At 33.5% G+C, this 10,927-nt stretch overlaps 1 non-coding gene across 1 annotated transcript; it reads right to left on the minus strand.

Annotated features, from left to right (window-relative positions):
• Positions 1-10,227: 10,227 nt before the first annotated feature.
• TRNAS-AGA (transfer RNA serine (anticodon AGA)) lies at positions 10,228-10,309 on the minus strand. The gene has a single exon. It is a non-coding gene; the product is annotated as a tRNA-Ser (tRNA).
• Between the last annotated feature and the right edge of the window lie 618 nt (positions 10,310-10,927).

The raw sequence follows: 10,927 nt of genomic DNA on the forward strand, positions 1-10,927 counted from the left end.
TCCTTCTACAAATAGTACATCCTTTATCATTAAGGTATTTGCACTTCCTATGTCTCTTATAGCAATGATCTTTCCTTTGTTGTTGTCACCATATGTGACATAGTCTTGTTCCTTTTTTCAAAAGTTTGTAAATTTCTTTTTATATCTTGTTATGTGCCTTGAACAACTACTATCAAGGTACCACATGGACTTCTTGGATTTTGAACTTCTTTGCAAAATAAATAAGAACAAACTATTTTAGGTACCCAACAATTTTGTATGGGTCCTTTGAGTTAGTTAAAAAATATTCTAAATTATTTTATAACCCAAGTATATTTTCCATAGGGAACACCATAATGTTTTATTTTATATTTGTTAGAGGTATGACCCTTTTTCATGCAATAGAAACAAGTAGCAACATTTGGTTTCCTATGAGTAATTCCTTTTTCTACCCAAACTCTATGGATTCTTTTATTTCTTTTTTATATTTATTTTTATAATTATAATTATGATAGTTATAATTATACTAAGGAACATACTTATTTTTAACAACCTATTTATTTTGTAAATTATTTTTACTACTTTCAGCATGGGTTATTTTGTCTAGTAGTTTCTTTTTATTTAAACAAGAAATACATTCATCACTACCAACAGATTCCTTTCTTATAATATAAAATTTTAATTTTTAAGTTCTTATTTTCTTCAAGAATATTGTCATATTTTAAATTTAGTTCTTTAAACTCCTTTTTTTAATTTCTTACGAGCAATATCTAATTTTTCAGATTCAATTAACAATTCTTTATAAGTATCATGTAATTGACTATCACTATAAACAAAATTTTCACAATCTCTAAAAGAACTTATTTGGCTCTCCGATATATTGTCGTCTGCCATTAAATAGATGTTTGCTTGCGCATCAGAATCACTTAAGCTTGATGTAGATTCATTATCATCATCCCAAGCGATATATGTTTTCTTTTTCTTGAAGAATTTCTTTTGACTTCTTTCTCTACTCTTCTTTTGATTTGGGCAATCAGCTTTCATGTGTCCTCTTTTTCTGCAATCATAATAACGGTAATTTGAGGAGGATTCTTGATTCTCTTTCTTCCAGCTTCTAAATCTTCCTTTTACCTTGGACTTCATGAACTTACTTAGCTTTTTAATGATGAGACCATGTTTTCTTCTTCTTCTTCAGAGTCCTCATCTTCTTTAATATTTTTACCTTTATCAATCTCGAATTTAAAAGCTTGTGTCTTTTTCTTGCCTTGCTCTTTGTCTTTGTTCAATCTTCTGAGATCCAATTCATGTTCTCTCAATTTACCAAACAATGTAGTCATTGATATGGTATAAAGATTTTGTGACTCACTTATTGTAGTGATCTTTAGTTGCCAAGTCTTGTCCAACTGATACGCGGGCCCAAGCCCAATTAGTTTAGTGTAGTATTTCTTTTACTTTTATTAAAAGCATGTGTAAAAGGTGTTAGGCATGTGCTGAATAGGAGGGACTTTTAGTCCTATATATATATACATGTCATCACCTCTTGTAAGACACTTTTGAGAATATTGAATTAAACTTTCTGTTGAGAGAACTCCAGAATTTAATTCCCTTGAAAGTCAAGTTAGAGAATCCCAAAGGATCTCCTCTAGCCACCTTCCATCTCACTTATCATTCTCTCATTTTCCATTATCAGATTCTCTCTCCTCCATAGCATCCATCTCACGCCACTCTCACCAATTGATAGCTTCCTCGTGGCTTGCATCAGGTCTACTGCCACGCGTGCCGTTCCTTCACGAGATTCCATCAGCATAGCTTCCATATCATCAATTCGTGTCCGCACCTACGTTTTCTCTCTCGAAAGCTCTTCAACCACAAACCTCATCCTCATCAACAAGCCTCCGAGAGATTCTTTACTTCAGAATCTCAAAACCTTCACGTCTGCCCAATCCACCGAATCACATATTCATCTCTGCTTCACGACCATTCTCCACCGATTAGATCCTTTCTCACCGACTAAAATCACTTCTCCATCGCTCAAACCGCTTCCGCATCAAACCCTAGGTTTTCAACCGAACAAACCTCGAATCTCTGGTTTGTTCCTCGCTGTTCATCCTCGAATCCAAATACTAGGGTTCTTGACTACGTCTGTTTCTTCCGCTGCTACCCGGTCTTCATCTCGAGCAAATCCATATTTCTCGACGTTTCCGGATTCAGCTCAAGCCGTCAGCTATCATGTGGTATTCAGAGCCTAGGTTAGGCGCGTCCGCTTGAGCTAAGTATCTCGTTTCTCTCTGATCTGAGTTACTCTTCGTTGATTCTCAAATTTTCTGTCTCGATCTGTTCTCTGTTCTTGAGATTCAATCTGTGCGTTTGGTTTTTTTCAAATTTTCCGTGTTGTTGATTATCATTCGTGCAATGTCTTGAGTATTTTACTTTGTCTTATTCATTCTTGTTGAATCTCTTCAATATTCGTGTTTTTCATTATGATTCCTTCTCTGTCTTGTGTTGATTCATGTGTTTTGGTGTTGATCTGTTCATTAGGTTCTGGTTGAGTCAATTTGTGTGTGCCAGATTTACTTTGAGTCTTTTCTTCATCTTAATCGGTCCAAAATTTTGTTGAGTCATTTTATTTGAGCATCATATTCTGTTTTTGTCAAAGTCATGTTCAGTTGCTTATTTGTCATAAATTCTGGGTTGAAACCGTGTTTTGATTGAGCTGAACAATCTGATTGAATGTTCCTTATCTGCACTCCATATGAGCTATGACAAACTCGCTTAGAGCTCGAGTGCATGATGGATGACATCAGATTCAGCTTTCATTTTTTTTGCAGTATTATAATTGCCTTTGTGTTGATTTGCAAGTGAACGAGAGTTGAACTCTGTGAGACATTTGAGCAAGTACCATGTGCATACCATATAAGTAATGACTTGCTTAGGCAATGCTTGGTTGCACTGAGAAAACTCCAGCAGAGTTCAAATTGCAGTTGACCGATCTGCACATGCTTTGCTTGAGTCTTTTTTTTTATGGTTTTTAAATCTGTTTGGCATTTAGATCATTGCTAGACATCTTGCATTAATTTTCTAGTGTTTTGTTCAAGAATTTCTTGTGTCCAGAAAACTGTAAAAAAAAAGCTTTTTGAATCATTGAGTCAAATTTTGGTGAGTTGATTTGCTTGTTTTGAATGAATGTGGGAGGCTGGAACATCAAAGTCAGGAAGTAATTTGTTTCTGCATCATTAAGCTATTTAAACCAGTTTGAAGTATGCATTAAACTTACTGATGCAAAAATAGTATGAGTTCTAGCTGCTATACATATTTTCATGCTTTAAACCACCACATTTTTGACATGTTTCATTCACAAGTTGCTACAGCAGATGTATAATTCTGATTCTGGTTTTGAGCGTTGTAATTGGATTGTAGCAAAAGGAATGGTCACATTATCTATAGCCTAAAAATATTCTTCAAAAGATCAAGAAAAAGTTCTGAAAAGCCAAATAGGCCTGTGCAATCCATATTTTAAAAAAAAAAAAACTAAAAACACAGAATCAGACTTTGGAAATTGGACCTAGGTTTATCTTTGGCAGTCCAGCAGCTTCTTGTTTGTCTTTTCTTGCTTTAAAAATTTGATCTAGCTCTATTCATTAGGTTCATTTTGAGTGCTTTCCTTCTTGATAGCTTTGTTTCTTGCTTGTCTTTATTGGTTATCTAGTTTTTTTCTGCAATGCATGTGAAATCTATTCTGCCGATCTTTTAATTGAAGCTTTTAATTGCTTATTTCATCTGGTCTAGAGTTTCCTTAGTTAGAGTTTGCCCTGCTATTTGAGTGGTTGTCCTGTTTGTCCATCACTTTGCCTTAGCTAACCATTTTCCTGAATTGAGAAATCTGATTCCAATCTGGTTTTTGGATTTGAAAGAAGGTAAGTGTGAATGGTAGCATTCTAGGTGGTGGTGATCCACAGGATTCTCTGGCTTAGACTGAAAATTTCATTTGAGTGCCTTAAAAATGTTTTAAAGAGAAATTTGGGTGCTGTGAGATTAGTGGCTATTGGCATTTACAAGAGTTCAGTTTCAACTAACCATTTGTTGATTGTTCATTGTGCAGGAAACGAAAATGAGATGATCAGAGTGCAGAGTTGTGACTGTTTAAGAAGTTATTGAAATCAATTTAGTTCATAAACTGTTTGATGAAGTCAGTGAGATATTAAATGCTTGAATGTGATTGCTGATTTGCTAGTGATGCTAATTGTGCTTGTGAATGTTTAAACTGTCATTGCACCCACTTTATTGTCAAACATTGCCTGCTGAATTAATTGATCTACTCACTGTTTGACAGTGAAATGTTAATTTCATGGTTTATTTGGGCATGTTGAATGCTGATGTTGATTTGGTAAGATTTCTTTGAACTTGGTAGATGCATAGGAATTGCAAATAATGTGCTGATGGTTTTATGAGCATTTCTGGAATTGCAAGAACACTGTTTTAAAAAAAAAAAAAAACTGCCAATTTCTGATTTGCCTCACATTACTCTGTCCATTGATTTGATTAGCATGGTCCACTGATTTCTGAATTAGTTAGGACATTGTTCTTGACTAGTGTGGTCCAATTGTTTCTACCCAGTGTAATTCACTAAGTTGCTGAAAAGGTTGCTCTTGTCATAATCAGTTGTGCATCAATCTATTTTTTTAATTGCCAATGTATCATCCAGTTTTAAGAAGTGATTAAAGCACCTAAATTCCAGTTCTGACTTGGTGACTGAATTAATTAGGTGGTTAGTTTCTGCAGTGAGTTACATCCAATCTAAATCTAGTTCACTGTCCATTTGCACTTGCTGGATTTTGTTGCTGGATTTTGTTTAGATTTATGTGTGCAGAGTTGATGTTTGAGAATTTAGTTGCAGCAGATGTTTACTGAGAAAACAGCAACCTAAGCATTTCATGTGGAAGCTTTGAACTGAAGGGAGTTTCTTTGACCTTAAATGGCTTCTGCTTTGATTAAACTGTTCTTGTTATGGTTTGTAATTACTTGTAATGTGTGAATTGTTAATGTTGGTCTGAATATCTGTGCAGATTTTCTCTGTGCAACACATTGTAATGGACAGTCAATAGGAACCTTTCTCTGCATCAAGTGTACAAGCCCAAGAAAGAGTTGAACCCAAGAGCTAGGAGACTCCAAAGTTGTCCAGAAACACCTCAGTGTGGAGTTTGGAACAGGCTAGAAACAAACATTCAAACAGGGAAGTTGTCTAACTTACCCTTTGTTGTGAATTGATATTCTGTTTTAGCTTGTAAGTGATGTAAGTGATAATATTGAATGAATATCCTGCTGATTTTGGTTGAAAATTAATTGTGCAGAATACTTGGAACAGTTTGAGAGCAAATAGGAATTATTCAATGTCTCATTTGCAAAAGACCGAGTGAAAGGGAAGAGTAGACAAAAGCTAGGAGATCCAAGGTTGGTTAAAAACAACAAGAGTGTATTCGTTGAGCACAAGAAGTGGACCAGGACCGTAGCAGCTGTCTTTATTTGTAATTGATTTAAGTTCATCTGGTTTTGTAATAGGCTCTATTGTTAGTTCTTAATTTCATTGCAAAAGGCCATTCAAAGTCCAAGTGTCTTGGAAGAGTCCTTGGTGCTCTTTCAACTCTTGGCAAAACTTTTCTTGTTTGTGTTTAATTTTTGTGTCTTACGTTTAAGGGTGATTTAGGCTAAAAGGGATTAAACTCTAAGCCTTGTCACATTAGAGTCCGAAGAGTATCGTCTTTTAGTGTTTAATTGTTGTGATTAATTGTGAGTTGTGTCCTTTGATTTTAAAGGTGATTTTAGTTTAAAGGGTAACTAGTAGTAACCTAAGATATTTCTGGCAAGGCAAGACTTGGTACTTAAGCAGTCTTCATGACTCACCTCTCTTACCTGGGACTTGTCTAAGTGTGAATCTTGTATATCCTTTATACTAGAAAAACTTTTAGAAACAAAGATGTCTTGTTATTCATATAGGTCTTCTAGGAATTTTAATGTTGATAAGCAACTTAGTTACAAAGACATCAAAAGAGCACATGATAAAGCTAGAAGAAAGTCTTGTTCATTTTATGAATTTGATAGGATTGAAGATGATTTGTATAAACAAGCTAGTGAAAGTATTCCATTATTTGGTGATGACACTGGTGCATTAACATACCTAGCTTGGGAAAAGGAAATTGATGACATGCATTCATTCATGGTGAGCAAAAGTAAATCTGAATCCTTCTAATCTAGAGATAATGAATCTTATATTCTTAGTCTTTACACTTCTAGTTTTAAAAAGCATGCAAGAGAATGGTGGGATGATAGGCAATATCATGTTAAGATAAATAGAAAATATCCCATTCATGATTGGAATGAATTGAAAGCTTGTATGAGAAGAAAGTTTGTGCCTCGAGAAATTGAAAGAAACTTAGAACTTATGAGAGAGCTTATTAGAAAAGGTGAGTCATTCATTCAAACTATAAGTGGGTACTCTCGTAGGGAAAGTGAGTTTCTAGAAAAACTTAAGAGGCTATGGGAAGAGACAAGCAAATATAGAATTGAGAGATTAAAAAGAGAGAAAAGAGAAAAAGAGAGAAGAGAAGAAGAGAACAAGAAAAAAAAGAAGTAGAAGAAAACAAGAGAAGAAAAGAGGAAGAAAGAGCGAGAAGAAACGAGGAAGAAAGAGAAAGAAGAGAAGAAGAGAAAAGAAGAGAGAAAGAGAGAAAAGACGCACAAAGAAGAAAAAAGGAAGAAGTTGAAAGAATAGAAATGGAAGAAAAGAAAAGGCAAAAGGTTTAAGATCTTCTGAGATCCAATTCATGTTCTCTCAATTTACCAAACAATGTAGTCATTGATATGGTATAAAGATTTTGTGACTCACTTATTGTAGTGATCTTTAGTTGCCAAGTCTTGTCCAACGATTTAAGAATTTTTATATTTAATTCATCAGTATCAAAAGACTTACCTAACCCAATGAGATGATTCACAATATGAGTGAAGCGTTTCTGAACATCTATTATTATTTCTCCTTGTTTCATACGGAGTATTTCGTATTCTTGGATTAAAGTATTCCTTCTTGCTCTTCTAACATCATCAGTACCTTTGTGAGTGATCCTTAGAACCTCCCACATTTCTTGTGCAGTCTTACATATTGAGATTATGTAAAACTCATCAACAGTTAAAGCAAATGATATTATATTTCAAGCTTTTAAATCTTGTTAAGATCTTCTTCTATCGTCAGCATTCCATTAGTCACAGGGGTTTAGGTTCTTGCAAATTGTTAATAAAAATAGTAGGAACAAAAGGACCATTTGTGGCAATCTCCCAAATCTCACCATCAACAGATTCCATAAAAAATTGCATTATGGCTTTCCAGAACGCATGATTTTCACAAGTAAATAAAGGAGGTATGTTGATAGAGGCACCCTTAACAAAGGTTTGGTGTTGCCCCATCATTGAATTACTATCAAAGAAAGCTTTGATGTCAATTGTCAGAGCGGTGCAATGGAATGGTTAACGTGAACAATAAACCAAGAGGGGGGTGAATTCACAACAACCAAAAACATGCCTAAAAACTGCAACAGCTAGTCGTGGTAATTGATTATTGTAAATCATAATCGATTATGGATAATCGATTATTCTAGAGACAAAATGAGCGTTTAGCAAACTTAAAAATCTTTCTGTGATAATCAATTATCTTAAATGCTAATCGATTATTGTAGAGTTTTTCTGACTCCAAAAAACAATTTTTAAGCAAACAATAAATGGAATCAAAGATAAATAACACCTTACACATAAAACTTCTAAATTACAAAAAGCTTTAATACAAACAAGTCTTCATGAAGGTCTTCTTGCAACTTGAGCACTTGAGACTTGACTTTGAGACATCATCAAAACTTTTAAGCTTAGAGATTTTGCTAACAAATAGTATTTTTTGTGTTTCTTTTAGTTATAGCATTCATTATTTAAAATTTCTTGAGATTATTGAAGGATATATGAATACAAATTGAATTTATATTTTGGTGACACAAAATCAACTATTGGTTGTGTTTATACTTTGGGTGGAGGTGCAGTATCTTGAAAATTTACTAAACAAAATGTTGTTTCATGATATACCATGGAAGGAAATATTCTTATTGAAAATACGATGATGCTTTAGAGGATGCTATGTTAATAGTGATGGCATCATGTTGAGTAATTAACATAGGTGTAGTTGAGACGATAGGCAATTAGTCTATGTTTATGATTTTTGTGATGAAATCAAGGACTGAGGATCGATGATCAAGCAATTTAAGATAATTGAATTGTTTGAATTAGAGGATTAGAAATTTTATTGTTATTACTTCTATGTATGGGGTGTTTGATTATTGTTGATATAATCAGTATGTATGTATCTTGTTGTTATGATTGTTTTATCGGTAGCTTATCCCATACGTGTTTGTGTTTATGTGTTTGTGGATGAAATTATCAATGATGATCATATATTGTGTTATGCGTAAGTAGGTGATATTACTGATGTTCTAGAAACATGATAGATGCGAGAGATGACGGAGGACATACTTGGAATTTTCTTTTAAAAGTTATTTTGATTTTGGATTCTGAGACTATGTAATTGGAGTTATTTCATTTCCTTCATTATTTTTATTAATTTGAATAATGTAATTGAACAAGGCTTTTGGAACCATTGTGTTTTGAATTAATTACACATATTGAACAAAGATGTTTTTTTCTTAACACATATTCGTGCTATAAGTTTTAAAGTATATAGTTTTTGCAATAATCGTGACACCCTGAAATTTGGGATATTACAAATGCAATAATTAATTAATGTAATCAACATACCTTGTAAAATATGTTCTTTTCTTACTGTTTATGAACTTTTACCTCTATGGGTCTTGGTCTATTGACCCAAATATTTGTTAGTTTTTCACTTATCACAATTAATCATTGGTCATTAAGTGTCTTGTGTAATATTGTGATGGCTGACTAAAGATGGACTGAGTATGTGTCGACTTAGTAGTTCAATGTGTATTTTCCCAGGATGACTTTTATACTAGAATTTAAGGTGGCAAAATGGGCCAACCTAGCCCGTCTAAGCCTGACCCGACTTTGGCCCGCCAAAAATGACTCGGGCTAACCTACCACTTAATAACGATTTGACTTTTACAACTTAGCCTCTTGAGCTACTACTTTGTCGAGCAAGCTAGGCTGTCCAGTTGAAACGAGTTCATGTTGGGTTGTTGCGCTGTCACGCAAGCCACAAGGTAGGCTGTCGAGGTAATGTCAGGCTGCATTTGAATAATTTATCACTTGAATATAACATCCTGTTTGCATTTGAATTTCCCATTAAATATTGAAACATATTCATACATTAAATAATTTATTACTTATTTGAATATAACATCATTATTGGGCTAGCTTGACGGGTTAGGCGATGACGAATTCCTTACATTTATGTTTTTTTTAATGAAGCCAAGTTGACTAGGTTGGCATGCCAGACTAAGTGTTGACGAATTCTTTACATTTAATTTTTTTAATGGTATCGGGTTGGTCGTGGCCTGCGAAACTGAGTGGGGCAGGTTAGTCTACGAGATTGGGCAAAACGAGTTATGCTAGATTGAAGAGATCGCATTTGCGCACTTTTTTTCTAGTGGGTTTCTAGGCTCGACCCTTTTTTCCATCCATAACTAGTATGACGGAGAGATACTTGGTCGTATAGAATACAACTTTTATTTAAATTAGTTAATTTAATAAGTATTAATCAAGTTCAATTTTTATTTATTTTCATTATTTTTTTAATTTAAATGACTATTACATTGAATTTAATTTTACAATTTTAATTAAATGTAGTGTTTGAATAGCATAATGAAACGTTAATTACTTTAAGTTATCATTTTAAATCTTTTCTAACTTTTAACCACATACAAAACAAAAAGCAGCCCACGAAATACTAAAAATAGCATAATAATTATTTTTCGTATAAAATTAAAATAAGTAATAATAGGTAAAAAGTATTATATCAAAATATAAAGAATAATAATAGAAAAATTATAAGTATAAAGAGCTTAATTAAGTTGTAATTCCTAAAATGACTTATGTTAGTATACTAATCCAACACTTTTATATTGATAGACCCAACTTATAAACTTGTAAAATAAATTAATACCAATATGTGAAGTGGTATTTTACTTGTATGCTATTTAATATTTCACAATGTTTTAAATTATTCAAACAATAACAACATTAAAACGTGAGCGGCAGGATTCGAACCTGCGCGGGCAGAGCCCACATGATTTCTAGTCATGCCCGATAACCACTCCGGCACGCCCACCTTTTTTCTCCTAATCTCTATACTTTTATAAGGTTGATATAATTAACAAATATAGGTGTTTGAGCTTGCAACATATCAACCCAGATTACCAATAACCTTGGAATTCAATTATTCATTACCCCACGTTGTTGAAACTGACCAACCTAATTTTAGAGCATTTGTTCACGCCACCACTACTAGCTAGGTGGGTAATGGAGGAGAAAGAGAACCTCTCACCACACAATGTCTTACCTAACAAATTTTGAATGCAGATTCATCTGAATTATGTCGAAATCTTGTTTTATTTTTGGTGATTTCTTTCATTCCAATTTGTTTTGATAATTCAAGTATAAATCTAAAATCTTACAAATTAAAAAAGTTAAATAATATAGGGAAGAAGTTCATATAAATTCATTAACATTGTATATTTCTCTTATTATTTGAAGACTTACCCATTTTCCATGTAAGACCCAGCTAGCTAGTGGAGCAGTAAGAGATTCCAGTATCTATATAAGACCCCACAGATATTCTATGGAAGAGCAACATGGATGTTGCCATTGGTATTATACACATTCGATTGAAACACCTTTTGCTAGAAAGGCTAAATCAGTCTCTCATGATATAGGCACTAAAGTTTAC

The sequence above is a fragment of the Vigna angularis genome, chromosome 1, assembly GCF_016808095.1.
Source record: "Vigna angularis cultivar LongXiaoDou No.4 chromosome 1, ASM1680809v1, whole genome shotgun sequence".
Taxonomy (NCBI): Eukaryota; Viridiplantae; Streptophyta; class Magnoliopsida; order Fabales; family Fabaceae; genus Vigna; species Vigna angularis.